Genomic DNA, 20,170 nt, shown 5'->3' with positions numbered 1-20,170 from the left:
CCTCACCTGCTCCTCTGCTTTGCAGAATCCAAACACAAGCAAAGCTTGTCAGGCCCTGATGGTGATGGCAGGGAGTCAGGTGTGGGCAGACAGTGTATTTTGGCCACCCTCAGGCACCATGGCTTAGCTGGCTAAAGCTTCTGTTTTGTAAACAGGAGATCCTAGGTTCAACTGCCAGTGGTGCCTTGTTGACTGGTTGTTGGGGCACCTGGCATTGGCTGCTGTCAGAAGACAAGGTCCAGAGCTAGCTGGGCCTTTGGTCTGGCCCAGTGTGGTTTTTCTTATGGTTTAAATAACACTCACAGGCACTGATAACAGAGTTACTGAACGTTTGGGAGTTAGGAGCGGGTAGGTCAGTGGTCCAGTCCCCACACAGATGACCTCCTCCCTCTGGGACAGGGGCAGGTCTGAGCTCTCACCCAAATGCTCATTGTGGCTGCCAGAATCTGTGAGCAGCTTGTTTAGTTTACGCCAAAGGTTGAGTCCTGCTTTGTGCACCGTGTGTGAGAATGAAAATCCTAAACTGCCCTTTGAAATAACAAATGCAGCAGGACGTGTTATTGTCCCTGCCCCCAAGCAGACAGACCAATGGAGAAATGTTGAGTCCAAGGTAATACTCCACTGCCATTTTACCTTTTTTGCTTGCTAAACTCCTTCTTATCTGCCTGGCCCAGGCTGTCCTCTGCCTCATCTGCTGCTCCCGGCCTGCTCTAGAGTCAAACACGCAGGGCCCCCAGGGGAACAGAGGCTGGGACAGGGCAGTAGCCTGGGCTGGGCTGGGAAGATGCTGGGAGTTCTCGTTCCCTGAGAACTGGCCTGGCTCCCTTCTCAACAGAAAACAAATCAATTCCACATCCCCTCCCCAGAAAAACCAGCCTGGAGCCAAGGGCAGCAGGGGACGATTCCCTGCAGTTCCCACCGAGGCAGGAGAGAACCCAGGGTGTTTCTAGCAGAGCTTATGGAACTGATGTGGGAAAACCAGCCTTTAATAACAGGCAGTTCCAGTTTAAGCTAAGTGTTTTTAACAATTTCTACAACATTAAATAACCCTTTAATCATAGTGTCACCATCCATAAAATTGCCTCCTAAGTGCACAACTAAACATCTCTTCAAATCCAAGGGAGTGGAGATCAGTCAATGTTCAGAGTCATCCCACATAAAAGAACCATGTTGTGGTACATAGTGGCCCCATCATGTGGCCATCGCCTTTCCCTCCTCCTCTAGAGTCAGAATGTGATCAGCTCCCACTGAGGGGGTGCAACACCCCTCCCTTGGTTTCTGTGTCAGAGCTCCTATCAGCTCAGTGTCCTTCCCACAAGAGTTGTCTGCTGAGAGGATTGCAATGGGGTAAATGAAGGCAGAGGAGGATGGTTCCTGATGGGTTTTCTTTGTGTTGCTCTGTGATCCTGCTGTAGGAAGCATCATTTGTGTTTGTTTCAGTGGCTTGGGTTGATCTCAGGTTGTGAGCCTGAGTACAGGGATTCCTGCACTTTCTGCTCTTAGCCCCTCAGGGAATGGACAATGGAGCAGCTTCAGAAATTGGATAGAAAGTAGCCTAAGAAAGTGTAACATAAGTGAGAAGAAAAACAGTATCATTACCTCCCTGGTGGGCTAGTGGTTAGGATTTGGCACTTTCACTGCCATGGTCTGCGTTCAATTCTCAGTCAGGGAAAAGTGACTTTAAACCAAAGCTGCTTCAATTATTCTTCACTTACAACATAAACAAATCCGTGGTATTTTCCTGATTCCCCCATCTTCCTAGTGTCTCCATGGCAGGGCTGGCTCCAGGCACCAGCACAGCAAGCAGGTCTGTGGGGTGGTCAATGGAAAGGGGAGGCTTCAGCAGCAATTGGTCCCTCTCAGAGTGAAGGACTTGAGGCCAAAAGCGGCAGAGGTAGAGCTGCAGTTGACTGCAGCTTTTTTATTTTTTTTCCACTTGGGGTGGCAAAAACACTGGATCTGGCCCTGCTCCATGGAAGACAATTTGTTAAATCCCAGATGAGTGGAGTTCTATCAGTTCTCAGTGACCCTAAGAACCAGCAGCCTCCAGAACAGCAGGTTTGGCCCTAAGAGCAGGGAATGTGTCCCCCAGGCTGCTCTTAGGCCACTGGATGCTCTGGGAATAGGACAGCTCTGAGTGTAACTTGCAGCTCAGTTGGGGATGTAGTGCAGTGGTAGAGCACATGCTTTGTATGTATGAGGTCCTGGGTTCAATCCCTCCCATCTCTAGGTTCTTTTTTTCTCCCTGCTGCTTTGCTCATGCCCAGAGGGGATGTGGCCCAGCAGTCTCCCTGCAGGAGTTTTAATCCTGCTCAGTGAGGGGCAAGTGCCAGTTGCATGGAAGGTCGGGGGGGGGGGTTCTGCTTCTAAGTCACCTCAGTACATGTAAGATTCCCACCCGCTGTGCTGCTTGGGACAAGGGTAGATGAGAAGGGCAAATCCTCCAGCACTGGATGGAAAGGTCCCATCTGCACAGACTGAGAGGCAAGGAAACACAGGGGCAGTGAGTGCTCAGAGAGGAGAGAGGTCAGTGATTTACACCCACCAGGGGACACTGTCTTTTTGAGTATCACAGGGGTAGCCGTGTTAGTCTGGATCTGTAAAAAGTGACAGAGTCCTGTGGCACCTTATAGACTAACAGACATACAGGAGCATAAGCTTTCGTGGGTGAATCCCCACTTCGTCAGATGAATGGAGTGGGAATTCTGTGCCTGGCTAGCCAACTACAAAAGCAATTTCTCCTCCCTTGGTGTTCGCACCTCAGCTGCTAGAAGAGGGCCTCATCCTCCCTGATTGAACTAATCTCCTTATCTCTAGACTGATTCTTGCCTGCATATTTATACCTGCCCCTGCAAATTTCCATGACATTAATCTGACAAAGTGGGGATTCACCCAAGAAAGCTTATGCTCCAATATGTCTGTTAGTCTGTAAGGTGCCACAGGACTCTTTGTCTTTTTGAGGCGAGTGCAGCTGGCTTGGGATGGTGCTGACGATGGATAGAAAAAAGGCTGGAGTCAATGACAGATGAGACCACAGAAGGGGAAGGGGAATGGCAGCCTCACAGAAGGTCCTGGGTGCTCAGATGTCCCAGTTATTGCACCCTGGCCTGTCACAGAGAGAGAAAAGACACCGAGGGACCCAGCCCCCATGCAGTGATCCCATGGACAAGAACCTGGTTGGGAGTGCGGTGAAGGTTCCCTCTGGGCAAAGGGGAGCTGAAATCCCCCAGTGTCCTGGAATTTAAGCAATGAAAGCTTCAAACCCTGCACGGGTGTGGACTGAGGTGCATCAGCAGAAGGTTGGGCTGGACAGGGGCGGCAGGTTTGTATAATTTTTGGTGGTGCCCAGAATAGGACCAAGTCCTGCCCCACCCCCACACACACCTGCCTAAGGCTCTGGGGGGGTGTTTGGGTGAGGGAGGGAGAGGGGCTGGGCTCTGGGAGAGTTTGTGTGCAGGGTCTGGACTCAGTCAGGGGGTTGTGCTGCAGGAGGGTGCGCAGGGGGCAAGCTCTTGGACGGAGTTTGGGTGCAGGTGTGGGGTCTGGGTTGGGGTTGGGGGTGCAGGAGAGGGTGAGGGGTGCAGCATTTACCTCAGGCATCTCCCAAAAGCAACCTGCATCCCCCTCTGGCAGCAGCCCCTAAGCGGGAGGGCCAGGGGTGTCTCTGTGCACCGCTGCCCGCAGACTCCACCCCCGCAGCTCCTATTGCTACAGTTGGCAGAGTTGGCACTCAGGGCGGGGCAGTGCATGGAGACCCCCCACCCACACCAGGGACATGCCTGCCGCTTCCAGGAGTGGTGTGCCACATGGAGTGAGGGCAGGCAGGAAACTGCCTTAGCCCCCTTGTGCTGCTGGTGGTGGTTGCGGGGGTCCCCGGGCCCTTTTAACTTGACCGGGGCAGCAGGTGGGACCAGGGGAGACACTCCCAAGGGCCTAACGTTGCTTTGCACAACAATAAATCTTGGAACAGGACAGAAATGAAATGGCAGCAGAACCTAAGGAATTAAAAGCCTCCGGATTCTTGTGTGTGCACTGACTCCGAACGGAAACTGAAATTTGACTCGCTTTGTGTCTGCGGCCGGTAAAATGTCAAGGCAAAATCATTCCATTGATTGTGACACTGGGATTGAGGCTTTGGTCTTATTAAAATGTAACTAGCATGTTACACTTGTGTTTTTAAAGGTGGCTTCCCCAAGGAATCCCAAGTTGTTCTTCCCACAGCTGGCTGATGCGGGGCAGCAGGGGATCTCCCCAATCTGGGGGAATCTCTCTGGGACCCACTGTTAGTTCTCCATCTTTTCTCCCCCTAACCACGCCCACTCCTCCCCTCCCCTCGCCATTATCAATGTTTTGGAGCAACCCCTCCCTCCCTCCCTTTATGGGATACAGACTCTCTGTGACAGAGACTAACTGGGGCTCCTCTCTGCGCGGCCCCAGTGGGGAAGGAAAGAGACTGGAGGGAGGGAGAGAAGATGAGCAGAAGGAGTCAAATGGGGCTGAACCAGAACAGAGGAGATTTTCTTCCTGTTAAAATGTCCTGGAGTCTCATGGCTGAAAAGCTGCATCTTGAGTTAAGTTTGATGCATCAGCCTGACAATCGCCAGGCAAAGGTATGACCCACAGAGACTGATAACTGCCTGCTTCCCAGCTTTGTCTAAGAAGCACCTGCAGTGGTGCAACTGGTTAATGCAGAAGAGGATTGTACTGGGGTTATGAATTCAAGCCTTATCTGGCGCCCTGGTTTCTATTACCTGTGTAGTTTCCCCAACTTGCTTTGCTTAATTTGCATGGAAAGGAAAAGGAGAGTAAGTTCCAAAAGGTAGAAGTAGGTGCATAGCTTGGAAACATCCCCCCTGTGCTGCCATTAGTTCCAGTAGATTGTCCACTGGCAGCATGAATTGATTTCTTTGCTGCTGTGAAAGCTGCCAGGAAAAGTCTCTGGTCACCAAAGCTCCCTGCTTCTTCCAGCACATCCCTGGCTCCTTCCCTGCCCCAGTCACTGCTGTAGGGGGGTCCTATATACACTGAGCCTAAAACTTTTCCATGCCTTCTTAGTGCAGTTGGCAGCGTGTCAGTCTCATAATCTGAAGGTCCTGAGTTCAAACCTCAGAGAAGGCAATGGCTTTTGCTGCCTGCTTCAGATTTTCTACAGAAAATCAGAGAAAAGAAACTATAGGAGACTGGTTTCTAGATACCCTCCCACCCATCTAACACACACACACACACACACAGACTTTTCTAAGACATTAACTTTTCCTTCTCTGTGCAGTTTGTATTCTCCATAGAGCAAAATAAAACAAAAACATGCAAGTCCAAGCCTAATACAGTATGAAACTCAATACAGATCAAATCTCACCCTCAGAGATCTTCCAATAAGCTTCTTTCGCAGACTAGACTTATTTCTTGTCTGGGCCCAACCTTTTCACCTGGTACAGTCCTTGTTCCAGCTCAAGTGGTAGCTAGGGGATGTCTCATGACTGCAGCCATGTTTGTTCAGTTCCACCCCCTTATACAGCTTTGGTACAAGGCAGGAATCTTTTGTCTCTGTCCTGAGGAAGAGCCCCAGGTTTAAGATGGATTCCTGTACCAGGTGACATGGTCACATGTCCTGTGAGACCCCCAAGCCTTCATTCTTCCTGGCTTGACTCACAGATGGTGCAGGACACAGCCATCTCCAGTCAATTGTCCTGGTTAATGGGAGACATCAAGAGTCCAAACCACTATTAATGGCCCACACTTTGCATCATTACAACAGGACCTCAGAGTTATAGTTCATATTTCTAGTTTCAGATACAAGAATGATCGGTTCATACAAATAGGATGAACACACACAATAGATAATAAGCTTTGTAATGATACTGTACAAGAGACCTTTTGCATGAAGCATGTTCCAGTTACATTATATTCACAGGTTTCAGAGTAGCAGCTGTGTTAGTCTGTATCCGCAAAAAGAACAGGAGTACTTGTGGCACCTTAGAGAATAACAAATTTATTTCAGCATAAGCTTTCATGGGCTACAGCTCACTTCCTCGGATGCATCTGAAGTGAGCTGTAGCCCATGAAAGCTTATGCTGAAATAAATTTGTTAGTCTCTAAGGTGCCACAAGTACTCCTATTATATTCACACTCATTAGTATATTTTCATAAAATCATCAACATCACAGCAGGGATAGGGTTTTACTGCGGCACCTGGGAGCAGTTGAGTTTCATGTTCAGGCTGTGGTATGAGTTCCTCCAGGTTTCTCGTAAGCAGACAGGGACCTTCGCGGGTGCTCTCGATACAGGAATGGCCCCCACATGATAAAGTGATGGGGATTGCATTTTCCTTTTTTAGTTTTTTATTTCCAATGACATTTCTGTTTGTGATTTCATTTTGTTTTGTATAACTGTGTTTTCTTCTGGATTTGATATTTAACTAAAAAAAGAATAAGGCCTCAGGGCGCCGGATGGAGGAGCAGGCTGGGGCTAGGACTGCTAAGAGAGCGAGAGTAGCAGGTTTTCTGTATTGTTTCCTGCCCTCATTTTCATGACTAGTTTCTCTTCTGCATGAAATGTGTTTTTGTTTATATGTGAGCCTGGCTAGCTCAGTTGGCAGAGCATCAGACCTGAGGTTCCAGGGTTCAAGTCCCTGGTCAGGTGAAGAAGGAACTGTTCCCCTCAAAATGGAAGAAAGTGTCTCTCCAGGATGTTATTTGACACCACCTTTTTTTCCCCAGGACTTGGCATTTGTTATATCCTTGGGGGGAGCCGGTTTAGGAAGAAATCAGTTGAGGCCAGACAGCAGACAGCTAACAAAACCACCATTTTATTTACAGAGACAGAGAGCTCACTCAGCCGGCTGAAGCTGGCTGAGCTAACCCATAATAATCTAACTCAGTTGCCATAGCAACAAAAACCATGACAACCAAATACACAACAGCATTTCACTAGGAATGGCCATGTACTGCCTGGGACTGAAGGGGCAACTTCCTCACATGCCCACTGGCCTCTCAGTCTGGATTAAGAAAGGCCTCTGGGAGCTGCAGCAAACTGCTGCATGACAACTTGGTGAGCAAAGGCAGGGCTGCCAGCACAGGGTCGTCCACACCAGAGCTCAGCAGAGGTGTGGGGGTTCCCTATTGGTCCCATGGTGTAAGAGCAGCACTCGGGACTTTGAATCCTGCAATCTGAGCTGAAGTCTCAGTGGGATCTGAGGACAATTCCTGTGCCACAAACCTTGCTGGGTCTTCCAAGGCTCGATCTTGCTTTCTCAAAGGCCATGAAAGCCTGTCTTTTGCCCGCTAGCTGTTGTGACTTGAGCACAAGAGGGGATGTTTGATCCAGAAGCCTGGCCGTGCCTGGAGTCCTGTAGGTAGGGATGCGCGCTCCATTTCCTCTGAGTCCTGAAGCTGGGCTGCAGCCTGGCCTAGGAGGCAGCCCTATTGGTTGACCTATTGGCCCAAAGTCACTTGGGCAGCATTGGTGTTCCCCAGGGATGCTGAAGGGCCTAAGGGAGGGAGGCTCAATACTCCCCCCTGTCAGTCAGGGCGGAAGAGGAGAGCTGCAAGAGTGGGCAGGTTGATGGCTGGGCCTTCTAGTGTTCGGCTGGGGACAAGGTGGGGAACGCGAACTGGGAGAAATGGTTGCTGGCCTGTGAGGAATGGCTCAGCCAGTGGCGTAAGTGGACCTTGTCATTAACCTACAAATTTGTGATGCTCAAGACCTATCTTCTGGCTGTGGGGAATTTCCTCAGCCATGTGTTTCCCCCTGCTCCACGAGTGCTGCTGAGACCGAACACGATAGCCTTCCACTTCTTGTGAGGCCATAGGACGTTCCTACCTAGTCAGGAGAAGTGCAGCTTTTCTGTTGTATTAGAAGAGGGGTTGGGCCTGGTGGGCTTTGAAGCCTTGTACGGCTCTACTGTTTTGCTTTTCAATTTTCAGTGGGTGGCTGAGCTGGAGGTCAGATCAGGCCCGAGGGGAATGGTGGGGCAACCACAAAGAACGCAACTGACTCTTCCGATATAGCTGTATTTTTTTTTACCCCACTGGGTGCAGCACTGGGTATGGAATGGCCGATGGTGGCAGAAGGGGGAGGAGATTAGGAAGCCCCCCTCCCCCAGTGTTCTTCTATTCACACCTTACATCCTACAGGATTTTCAGTGAGTGGCTAGGTGGAAGGTGCTTCCAGGATGGCTTCATCCGCAACAGTGGCCACCCTCACAGCAGTGGCAGCCACAGCAGCGAGGCCCGCCCCCCTTCGGCTCAGTCTGAACAGAGGTCAATGTACCACTGGGTGAGACAGGCTAATTTTAGGGAGCTTCCTCTGAAGGTGAGCAACTGTCCCCAGAACTTACTGACAGGAGTTTTAAAGTATTTGCAAATGTGCACGGCCGGCATGTGCAGAGCAAAGGCTGCCCAGGGGCACTGTGTCAGGCTCTGGCACCGCTTGAGACAATGGACCATCTTCAGCCACCAGGCGACCCAGGATCTAAGGCAGGAATGGGATGAGGAAGCAAGTCAAGCTGAGCAAGGCAGGCAAAAATTCATCTCACCTTCATAGGCGCTCCCAATGATGCCCTTTTTGTGTGCCAGGGCTGACAAAAACCTCCCAGACAGAGAAGCAGCAGGCCAAAAAAGCCCTCTACACCAACATTCCACACAAAGATGGATTACAAGCCATCAGGAACAGTATCCCCGATAATGTCATGGCAAACCTGGTGGCTGAACTTTGTGACTTTGTCCTCACTCATAACAGATTTGGGGACAATGTATACCTTCAAGTCAGCAGCACTGCTATGGGTACCCGCATGGCCCCACAGTATGCCAACATTTTTATGGGTGACTTAGAACAACACTTCCTCAGCTCTCATCCCCTAATGCCCCTACTCTACTTGCCCTACACTGATGACATCTTCATCATCTGGACCCACAGAAAAGAAAACCCTTGAGGAATTCCACCATGATTTCAACAATTTCCATCCCACCATCAACCTCAGCCTGGACCAGTCCACACAAGAAAACCACTTCCTAGACACTACAGTGCTAATAAGCGATGGTCACATAAACACCACCCTATACCATAAACCTACTGACCATTATACTTACCTACATGCCTCTAGCTTTCACCAGAGCACACCACACAATCCATTGTCTACAGCCAAGCTCTAAGATACAACTGCATTTGCTCCAACCCCTCAAACAGAGACAAACACCTACAAGATCTCTATCAGCTGTTCTTACAACTACAATACCCACCTGCTGAAGTGAAAAAACAGATTGTCAGAGCCAGAAGAGTACCCAGAAATCACCTACTACAGGACAGGCCCAACAAAGAAAGTAACAGAACCCCACTAGCCGTCACCTTCAGCCCCCAACTGAAACCTCTCCAGTGCATCATCAAGGATCTACAACCTATCCCTCACTCTCACAGATCTTGGGAGATAGACCAGTCCTTACTTACAGACAGCCCCCCAACCTGAAGCAAATACTTACCAGCAACCACACAACAAAAAACACTAACCCAGGAACCTATCCTTGCAACAAAGCCCGTTGCCAACTCTGTCCACATATCTATTTAGGGGACACCATCATAGGACCTAATCACATCAGCCACACTATCAGAGGCTCGCTCACCTGCACATCTACCAATGTGATATATGCTATTATGCGCCAGTAATGCCCTTCTGCCATGTACATTGGCCAAACCAGACAGTCTCTACGTAAAAGAATAAATGGACATAAATCACATGTAAAGAATTATAACATTCAAAAACCAGTTGGAGAACACTTCAGTTTCTCTGGTCACTCATTTACAGACCTAAAAGTCGCAATATTACAACAAATAATCTTCAAAACCAGACTCCCACGAGAGACTGCTGAAGTGGAATTAATTTGCAAAGTGGACACCATTAAATTAGGCTTGAATAAAGACTGGGAGTGGATGGGTCATTACACAAAGTCAGACTATTTCCCCATGTTTATTTGTCCCCCTACTGTTACTCACACCTTCCTGTCAACTGTTGGAAATGGGCCATCCCAATAATCACTACAAAAGGTTATTTTCTCCTGCTGATAATAGCTCACCTTAACTGCTCACTCTTGTTATAGTGTGTATGGCAACACCCATTTTTTCATGTTCTCTGTGTATATATCTTCCTGCTGTATTTTCCACTGCATGCATCCGATGAAGTGAGTTTTAGCCCACAAAAGCTTATGCTCAAATAAATTTGTAAGTCTCTAAGGTGCCACAAGTACTCCTCTTTCTTTTTGCAGATAAATGAATGGAGGTTAAGTCCATGGCCAGAGAGGCATGTTCCCACTGAGTCCTCCCTGCCAGAAAAAATTGTCCGCCACAGACAGGGGCGGCTCCAGGCCCCAGCACACCAAGCGCATGCTTGGGACAGCAAGCCGCGGGGGGTGCTCTGCCGGTCGCTGCGAGGGTGGCAGGCAGGCTGCCTTCGGCGGCGTGCCTGTGAAGGGTCCGCTGGTCCTGCGACTTTGGCGGACCTCCCGCAGGCAAGCTGCCGAAGGCAACCTGCCTGCCGTGCTTGGGGCGGCAAAATGCCTAGAGCCGCCCCTGCCCACAGAGTCCTCCCTGCTGGAAGTCTACAGTAATCAACAGGTGCTCTGCTGGTCCCATGGTATAAGGGCCAGTACTCAGGACTTTGAATCCTGCAATCTGAGCTGATGTCTCAGTGGAATCTGAGAACAATTCCTGTTCCACAAACCCTGCTGGGTCTTCCAAGGCTCTGTCTTGCTTTCTCAAAGGCCATGAAAGCCACTACAAAAGGTTTTTTTCTCCTGCTGATAATAGCTCACCTTAACTGATCACTCTCGTTATACTGTATATGGCAACACCCAATTTTTCATGTTCTCTGTGTGTGTATATATATATATCTTCCTGCTGTATTTTCCACTGCATGCATCCAATGAAGTTGGTTTTAGCCCAGGAAAGCTTATGCTCAAATAAATTTGTTAGTTTCTAAGGTGCCACAAGTACTCCTCTTTCTTTTTGCAGATAAATGAATGGAGGTTAAGTCCATGAATGGCTATTAGCCAGGCTGGGTAAGGAATGGTGTCCCTAGTCTCTGTTTGTCAGAGGGTGGAGATGGATGGCAGGAAAGAGATCATTTGGTCATTACCTGTTAGGTTCAGTCCCTCTGGGGCACCTGGCATTGGCAACTGTTGGCAGATAGGATGCGGGGTTGGATGGACCTTTGGTCTGACCCAGTGTGGCCATTCTTATGTTCTTATGAAGGGAGGGGCAGGTGCTTATGACAGAGTTTCTGTAGTTTAGTGGTTATCACGTTTGCCTAATATGCAAAAGGTCCCTAGTTCGAAACCAGGCAGAAACATGCTGGTTTGATTTTCCCAGCTCCTGCTGTTGTAGGAGCAGCAGTGATTTCTATGCTCAAAAGGTCTATTATACTTCCCCTGCTCCCACTTTTGTCTCCTCTCCCTCTCTGAATGCCTGTGAAGTGGCTTTCGCCTCCCGCTCCCTCCTGGAATGCTGGTGGGATGAATGGGCTGGTTGAAGAGCAGAAGAGCTCCCAGGTAGACAAGGCGTCTGGGACGCTAATTAGGCAGCGATCACACACCCAGAGCATGGACACTGCCCAAGGTGGAGTGTAACCAACCAGATGCAGCTAAGTCATCTCTAGTCGCAGGCCATGAGCTGCAGGCCCTTAAAAGGGGAAGGGGCCATGTGCTCAGGAGAGCACTCACAAGCTTGTACCTCCAGTGAATGCCCTTTACCCAGACCGCCTGGCCAGTGGTTCTCTGCGTTGTATTTCATTGTGCCTCAGGAAGATTTACCTTCATCACACCATCCATAGCTGCGCTGTGGGACACTTACCTTGCCGAATCCTGACATCTCCAGTGCTGTGCCTGTCCTAGGAGCATGAGTATGCAAGTGTGAGTGTGACACCCCCGCCTTCTTCTTTTGAGCTTAGCTATTATTATAACAAACGTGCTGCTTTCTGGCAAACTCTGGTGGGTCATTAGTCCTCCCTACGCTGACTAGCTGGCCCAATTTTGGGTAACACCTGCGATAATCCCAACCCCTGCAGGACAGAGGTTGGTGAAATGAGCTGAGAAAAAGCCTTGGCATCAGCAGGGGAAAGCTAGAGGACCTTGGCCAGTCACCTTTTGAAGCCTTGTGGCGTGGCTTCCTCTGCCCTTGGAGGTTGGTCTATGGCGGCCGGCTCTTCCTGCTGCCTCCTCTGTGTGACTTGCCAATGGAGGGAGTGAGGCAGGAATGGGGAAAAAGAGGAAAGTTGAGCTGAGGAAGGCAGATCAGAAGCTAAGCGCCTCAGTGCGGCTAAGTGGGGTTAGTAGAGCACCACCATTCGTTCTGCAAAGCCTGGGGAGGTGCGGTTGGCTGCTGGGAGGTAGAATCCTGTGCCTACTTCTTCACTTCCCAGGGATGGCTACTTGCAGCCCAGGAGAAGGATGGTTCTGGGTGAAAGGAAGACAAGCAAAGCTCTGGGAGGAAATTTGGGAGCAGGGTGCTGGCTCTGCACTGGGGGAGGGGGTTGGGGTGCAGGAGGGGTGGCGCTTACCCCGGGCACTGCAGCTCCCAAAGTGACCGGTACACACAACCCTGCGGCTGCAGCTCCTAGGTGGGCCGTGCCAGGGGGTCTCTGTGTGCTGCTGCCTACAGGTGCCGCCCCCAGAGCTCCCATTGGCTGCAGTTCCTGGCCAATGGGGACTGCGGAGTTGGTACTTGGGGCAGAGGCAGCGCATGGAGACACTCCCCCTGCCCCAGGGGATGCTGGGACATGCCAGCCACTTCTGGGAGCGGCACGGAGGGACGGAGGCAGAGTGGGCAGGGAGCCACCTCAGTGCTGCTGGCACATCTCTGCACACCCATTGGGGGAGGGGAGCAGAGGGCCTCCATGTGCTGCCTGGGGTAGGGGCAGTGCACAGAGCTGCCTCCCCTCCCGGGTCTATTACAGGAGTGGGTGGGTGGGGTCTTTTGGCCTGCAAGGTGCAGCAGGTCGGACTAGATGATCACACTGGTCCCTTCTGACCTTAAAGGCTCTGAGTCTAAAAGGGAGAGGGAAGTAAAGGAATTTTTTTTAAAAAATAAACCAAACATTGTAATGCCAGGATAACTCCAACAGCTCATTGTATAGTCCTGCCCCTTTCTTCCTCCATGAGAAAACATCACATCTTTGCATTGGCTGGGAATTGAACCCAGGTCAACTGCTTGGAAGGCAGCTATGCTCACCACTATACCACCAATGCATCTGGTGAAAGTATGGCTTATACTTGCCCAATGAGGCTAGAGCAGCATTGAGGAGATTTTCTGCCTGTTAAAATGTACTGGATTCTCATCACTAAAAAAAACACCTCCATCTTCATTTGGGTTTGAACATTCAACCTTTCAATTAGCCACCAAAGTTGTTAATCACAGGGTATGTCTACACTACGGGATTATTCTGACTTTACAGAAACCAGTTTTTGGAAACAGATTGTATAAATTTCAGTGCATGCAGCCACACTAAGCACATTAATTCGGCAGTGTGCATCCATGTACTGAGGAAAGTGTCGATTTCCGGAGCGTTGCACTGTGGGTAGCTATCCCATATCTATCCCGTAGTTCCCACAGTCTCCCCCACCCATTGGAATTCTGGGTTGAGATCCCAATGCCTGATGGGGCAAAAACAGTGTCGCGGGTGATTCTGGGTAAATGTCGTCACTCAATCCTCCCTCCGTGAAAGCAACTGCAGACAATCATTTCGCGCCCTTTTCCCTGGATTGCCCGGGCAGACGCAATAGCATGGCAACCATGGAGCCCGTTCAGCCTTTTTTCACTGTCACCATATGTCTACTGGATGGTGCTGACAGACACAGTACTGCAGCGCTAAACAGCAGCATCCCCTTGCCTTTTGCAAGTTAGCAAAGATGGTTACTAGCCATAGAATCATAGAATCATAGAATTCAAGATCAGAAGGGACCATTATGATCATCTAGTCTGACCTCCTGCAAGATGCAGGCCACATAAGCCGATCCACCCACTCCTTTAGCAAGCGACCCCTGCCCCATGCTTCGGAGGAAGGCGAAAAACCTCCAGGGCCACTGCCAATCTTCCCTGGAGGAAAATTCCTTCCCGACCCCAAATATGGCGGTCAGCTGAACCCCGAGCATGCAGGCAAGACTCTCCAGCCATACCCTCTGGAAAAAGTTTATATCATATCATTGACCCATTGTACAATTTACCAGTGGGGCACTTAATTGACCTATTGACTAAGCCCGTTATCCTATCATACCATCTCCTCCATAAACTTATCTAGCTTAATCTTAAAGTCATGGAGGTCCTTCACCCCCACTGTTTCCCTCGGTAGGCTGTTCCAGTATTGCACTCCCCTGATGGTTAGAAACCTTCGTCTAATTTCAAGCCTGAATTTCCTGACTGACAACTTATATCCGTTTGTCCTCGTGTCCACATTAGCACTGAGCTGAAATAATTCCTCTCCTTCCCTGGCATTTATCCCTCTGATATATTTAAAGAGTGCAATCATATCTCCTCTTATCCTTCTTTTGGTTAAGGAAAACAAACCGAGCTCCTCAAGTCTCCTTTCATACGACAGACCTTCCATTCCTCGGATCATTCTAGTGGCCCTTCTTTGTACCCGTTCCAGTTTGAATTCATCCTTCTTAAACATGGGAGACCAAAACTGCACACAATACTCCAAATGAGGTCTCACCAACGCCTTATATAACGGGACTAGCACCTCCTTGTCCCTACTAGAAATACCTCGCCTAATGCATCCCAAGCCCGCATTAGCTTTTTTAACGGCTACATCACATTGCCTACTCATAGTCATCCTACGATCAACCAGGACTCCTAGGTCCTTCTCCTCCTCTGTTACTTCCAACTGGTGCGTCCCTAGCTTATAACTAAAATTCTTGTTAGTCATCCCTAAATGCATTACCTTACACTTCTCACTATTGAATTTCATCCTGTTACTAATACTCCAGTTAACCAGGTCATCCAAATCTCCCTGGAGGATATCCCGATCCTTTTCCGAATTGGCAATACCTCCCAACTTGGTGTCGTCCACAAACTGTATCAGCCCACTCCTACTCTTGGTTCCCAGGTCAGCAATAAATAGATTGAATAAAATCGGACCCAAAACCGAACCTTGAGGAACTCCACTGGTAACCCCCCTCCAACCTGACAGTTCCCCCTACAATACTACCCTCTGCAGTCTCCCCTTTAACCAGCTCCTTATCCACCTCTGGATTTTCATTTAGATCCCCATCTTTTCCAATTTAACCAGTAATTCTTCATGCGGTACCGTATCAAACGCCTTACTGAAATCCAGATATATTAGATCCACCGCATTTCCCTTGTCTAAAAAATCTGTTACTTTCTCAAAGAAGGAGATCAGGTTTGTTTGGCACGATCTACCTTTCGTAAATCCATGCTGTAATTTATCCCAGTTGCCATCGGCCTCAAGGTCCGTAACCACTCTCTCTTTTAAGATTTTTTCCATGACTTTGCATACTACAGATGTTAAACCAGGGGTCTCAAACATGCGGCCCGTGGGCCGCATGCGGCCCGCGGAGCACTTCCCTGCGGCCCGCGGAGCTCCCCAGGGGAGCTCCGCAGGGGCCCCCAAGAGAAAAGTGGAGGCTCCCGCCTCCGCCCCTCTCCTGGAGCCTCGGCGCATAGAGCGCCGAGTCTCCGTCCGAGCGCCTGAGCCCCGCCCCGATCTGAGCAGCGTGGGGAGGGGGCGGGGCTGGGAGCTCTGGGCTGAGCTCTGCGCTCGGCGTGGAGCTCACAGCCCCGCCCCCTCACCACGCGGCTCTGAGCGGGACGGAGCTCAGGCCTCGCCGGAGACGCGCTCGGGTAAGGGGGGGGGGAAGCGGGACCCGCCGGGCCCGGGCCGTGGGGGGGGGGAAGGGAAGCGAGACCTGCCGGGCCGGGCCGGGCCGGGGGGTGGGGGAGGGAAGCGTGACCCGCCGGGGTCGGGCCGGGGGAAGGGAAGCGGGACCCGCCGGGGCCGGGCTGGGGGGGGGGGAAGGGAAGCGAGACCCGCCGGGGCTGGGCCGGGCCGGGGGGCATGGGCGGCAGGTTATATACTTGTGTGGGGCCCGGGCCCCAGCAATATTCAGGGCTGGGCGCCCTGCTCCAGCAATAGTTGGAGCTGGGTCTCTTCCCGCCCCCCCCCCCGGGTCCTGCCTGGATCGGCCCCAGCCACCGCAGGTCTCCCCCCGCCGCCGCGACCCTGCCTGGAGCAGGTCCCAGCCCCCGCCTGCCACCCCCCCTCCGCGTGTCCCCCCCCCTCCGCCGCGTTGTGTTGCGTCCCTGCCTCACAGAACGCAGCGCGCCTCTCCCCTGCCTGCTGCCCGGAGGGCTCCCAGCAGATTTGCTGTCTGCTGCCGCAGGGTCCTAGTGCCTGCCCTCCGCCAGTACTGGCAAGGCAGGCTGCCCTTACCCTGAGCCTCTCCAACCCCAAACCCTCAGCCCCAGCCAGAGCCCTCATTCCCCCCGCACCCTAATCCTCAGCCCCAGCCCTGAGCACCCCCACATCATGAACCCCTCATCCCCCTGCACCCTAATCCTCAGCCCCAGCCAGAGCCCTCATCCCCCCACACCCTAATCCTCTGCCCCAGCCCTGAGCGCCCCCACATCATGAACCCCTCATCCCCCCACACCCTAATCCTCTGCCCCAGCCCTGAGCCCCCTCGCATCATGAACCCCTCATCCACAGCCCTCACCCCACAGCCCATCCCTCTTCCCTAGCCCTGAGCCCCCTCGCATCATGAACCCCTCATCCACAGCCCTCACCCCACAGCCCAACCCTCTTCCCTAGCCCTGAGCCCCCTCCTGCATCATGTACCCCTCACCCTCAGCCCCACAGCCCTCACCCCTGCACTCCCTCCTATCCCCAAACTCCATCCCAAAGCCTGCACCCCCACCCCCTGCCGCAGCCTGGAGCCTGCATCGAGCACAGAGCCTGCATCCAGACCCTCTCCCCCACCCAAACTCCCTCCCAGAGCCTTAGGCAGTAAATCTAAGTGCGTGTTTTGTCCTTTGAGTGAGGTGCATTACTGAGTGTATATATTTATTAAAACTGCGCGCGCTTAGGGGAGGAGGTGGAGAAGAGACAGGGCAGGGGCGGGGCCTCATGGAAGGGGTGGATTGGGGGTGGGGCCAGGGGCAGCAAGGGGGCGTGTCAGTGATGCGGCCCTCGGGCCAATGCACTAGTCCTCATGCGGCCCTCGGGGTCATTTGAATTTGAGACCCCTGTGTTAAACTAACAGGCCTGTAGTTACCCGGGTCACTTTTTTTCCCCTTCTTGAATATAGGAACTACATTAGCTAATCTCCAGTCAAACGGTACAATCCCCGAATTTAGAGATTTATTAAAAATTATCGCTAACGGGCTAGCAATATCACTCGCCAATTCCCTTAATATTCTAGGATGAAGATTATCCGGGCCCCCCGATTTACTTCCGTTAAGCTGTTCAAGTTTGGCTTCTACCTCGGATACCGTAATGTCTACCCCCATATCTTCATTCCCATCGGTCCCTCTATCACTATTCCCTAGCCCTTCATTAGCCTCATTAAAGACCGAGGCAAAATATTCGTTCAGATATTGTGCCATTCCAAGATTATCCCTAATCTCCACGCCGTTTAAAGTTTTAAGCGGTCCCACTTCTTCCTTTTTGGTTTTCTTCCTATTTATATGGCTAAAAAACCGTTTGCTATTAGTTTTAATCCCCTTCGCTAGGTCCATCTCCACCCGTCGCTTTGCCTTTCTCACTGCTTCCCTACACCCTCTGACCTCAATAAGGTAGGTTTCTTTGCTGATCCCTCCCATTTTCCACTCCTGGTACGCTTTCTGTTTTTTCTTAATGACCCCTCTAAGACGCTTGCTCATCCAGCTCGGTCTAAAACTGCTACCTACGAGCCGTTTTCCCCTTCTTGGGATACATGCCTCTGACAACTCCTGCAACTTCAACCTGAAGTAACCCCAGGCATCATCTGCCTTTAGATCCCTAAATATGTTAGTCCAGTCCACTTCCCTAACTAGTCGCCTTAATTTAGTAAAGTTAGCCCTTTTGAAATCGTAAACCCTAGTCTCAGATGCAGTATTGATTATCCTCCCATTTATTTTGAAACGAATTAGCTCATGATCACTCGAGCCAAGGTTGTCCCCTACAACAATTTCCTCAACAAGGTCCTCGTTATTCACCAAAATCAAATCTAAAATGGCATCCCCCCTCGTCGGTTCAGCAACCACTTGATGAAGGAATTCATTAGCTATCACGTCTAGGAAAAGCTGAGCCCTATTATTATTACTAGCATTTGTTTCCCAATCTATATCCGGGAAGTTAAAGTCCCCCATGATCAAGCAGTTCCTATTAGTATTTACCTCCTTAAAAACATTAAAGAGCTCTCTATCCGTCTCCAAGCTAGATCCCGGCGGTCTATAGCACACCCCAATCACTATCCCGGGTGAGGCTCTGGTAGTTTTCTTCCCCAATGTGACCATTGCCCAGACAGACTCCGTATTATCCATTGCATTGCTAGTTATTTCATTACATTTCACCTCATTATTGATATACAATGCTACTCCCCCACCTTTACCTTTGCCTCGGTCTTTCCTAAACAGCACATACCCTTCCATACCTGTACTCCAGTCATGGCTACCGTTCCACCATGTTTCGGTTATTCCTACGATATCCGGTTTCAATTCTCGGACCAGGAGCTCCAGTTCCTCCATTTTGTTACCTAAGCTTCTCGCATTGGTGAACAAACATCCTAATCTTTCCTGTTGGGCTCCTCTCACTCTTTTCCCCCAACTCGGTAGGGACACAGTACTTCCAGTATGACTTGTAGATCTAGTATCCGTCCCCCCCCTCTTCCTTACACCTAACTGTCCCCCTCTGGCTATATCTGTTGTTATCCTGTTGTTCTCACTCCCAATGTATAAATTTGGCGTGGAGAGCACCAGGAGCTCTCCCAACCGTCTCCCCCCAGTGTCTAGTTTAAAGCTCTTTTGATCAGATGAGCCAGCCTCCCGCCTAGAATTCTACTTCCTTCCCTACTCAGGTGGAGCCCATCCCTTGAGAACAGTTGTCTGTCCCCAAAAGCCTCCCAGTGCCCATACATCCCAAAGCCCTCCTTGTAACACCACTCCCTCAGCCAACTATTAATCGTCACGATCCTGTCACCCCTTTGGCGCCCTTCCCTAGGGACAGGAAGAATCCCACTGAAGATCACCTGAGCCTCAATTTCCTTGAGCGTCTTACCCAACCTGGCATAGTCTCCCTTGATCCTTTCTAGCGAGAATCTAGCAGTGTCATTCGTTCCCACATGAAGGATGACCAAAGGGTTCTTACCTGCTCCTCTTAGGATCCTTTTCAACCTCAGGTCCACATCCCGTATTTTAGCGCCCGGTAGACAGCACACCCTTCTGTTCTCCGGATCGGCCCTGGTCACAGGCCTGTCCAACCTTCTCAGTATGGAATCCCCAATCACGTAGACCTGCCTTCGCCTGGGGACAGTGCGGTCCTCTAACCTATCCCCCGTTCCCCCTGGTTGCAAGTTCCTTCCATTCCTATCATCCCTTGTGGTTCCCTTTAAGCCATCCTGTATCCTCCCTGGGCCCAAACTTGGTGCTACCTCCATAGACTCCTCCCCTTTTTCTATGGGACTGGCAGCTCGTCTCTTTTTCCTTGGCCTCCCACCATCAGCTACCATCTGCTTTACCCCTTCCTCATTCTCCAGACCTTCAAACCTGTTTCTTAGCTCAATTTCCCCCTCACTGGCTCTCCTTTTCCTTGGCCTGCTTCTCACAGTCACATGCCTCCACCGCCCATCTTCCTCATCTGGTGGTCCCCCCTCATTGGCCTCAGCCCCTGCTCCCCCCTGTGCCCCTGGGCGTTCCCCTTCGGTTACTGCTTGCCATTGCTCCATCAGCTGCTCGAACCCCCTTCTATTCTCTATCAAAGTTTCTACCTGCAGCTCTAGGCCCTGGATCTGTCTGCCGTCCTGTCTGCTGCTTTGCAAGTTGACAATGACAGTTGCCAGTTATATTGTACCGTCTGCTGCTGTCATGGGTGCTCCTGGCTTGCCTTGGTAAGGTTGGCTGGGGGCGCGTGGACAAAAATGGGAATGAGTCCCCAGGTCATTCCCTTCTTTACGTTTTGTCTAAAGGGAGAGTCAGT

General features: G+C 51.0%; 3 non-coding genes across 3 annotated transcripts; 2 read left to right on the top strand and 1 right to left on the bottom strand.

The window, feature by feature from the left end:
• The first annotated feature begins 5,045 nt into the window (after positions 1-5,045).
• TRNAM-CAU lies at positions 5,046-5,118 on the top strand. Its single transcript has one exon. It is a non-coding gene; the product is annotated as a tRNA-Met (tRNA).
• Positions 5,119-11,262: 6,144 nt separating this feature from the next.
• TRNAI-AAU lies at positions 11,263-11,335 on the top strand. Its single transcript has one exon. It is a non-coding gene; the product is annotated as a tRNA-Ile (tRNA).
• A 1,822-nt stretch (positions 11,336-13,157) lies between these two features.
• On the bottom strand, positions 13,158-13,229 carry TRNAG-UCC. The gene has a single exon. It is a non-coding gene; the product is annotated as a tRNA-Gly (tRNA).
• Between the last annotated feature and the right edge of the window lie 6,941 nt (positions 13,230-20,170).

Source organism: Mauremys mutica, unplaced genomic scaffold (genome assembly GCF_020497125.1).
Source record: "Mauremys mutica isolate MM-2020 ecotype Southern unplaced genomic scaffold, ASM2049712v1 Super-Scaffold_100342, whole genome shotgun sequence".
In the NCBI taxonomy this organism is placed as follows: Eukaryota; Metazoa; Chordata; order Testudines; family Geoemydidae; genus Mauremys; species Mauremys mutica.
Note: the sequence above shows the minus strand (reverse complement) of the source record. Positions and strands in the feature narration are given on the sequence as shown.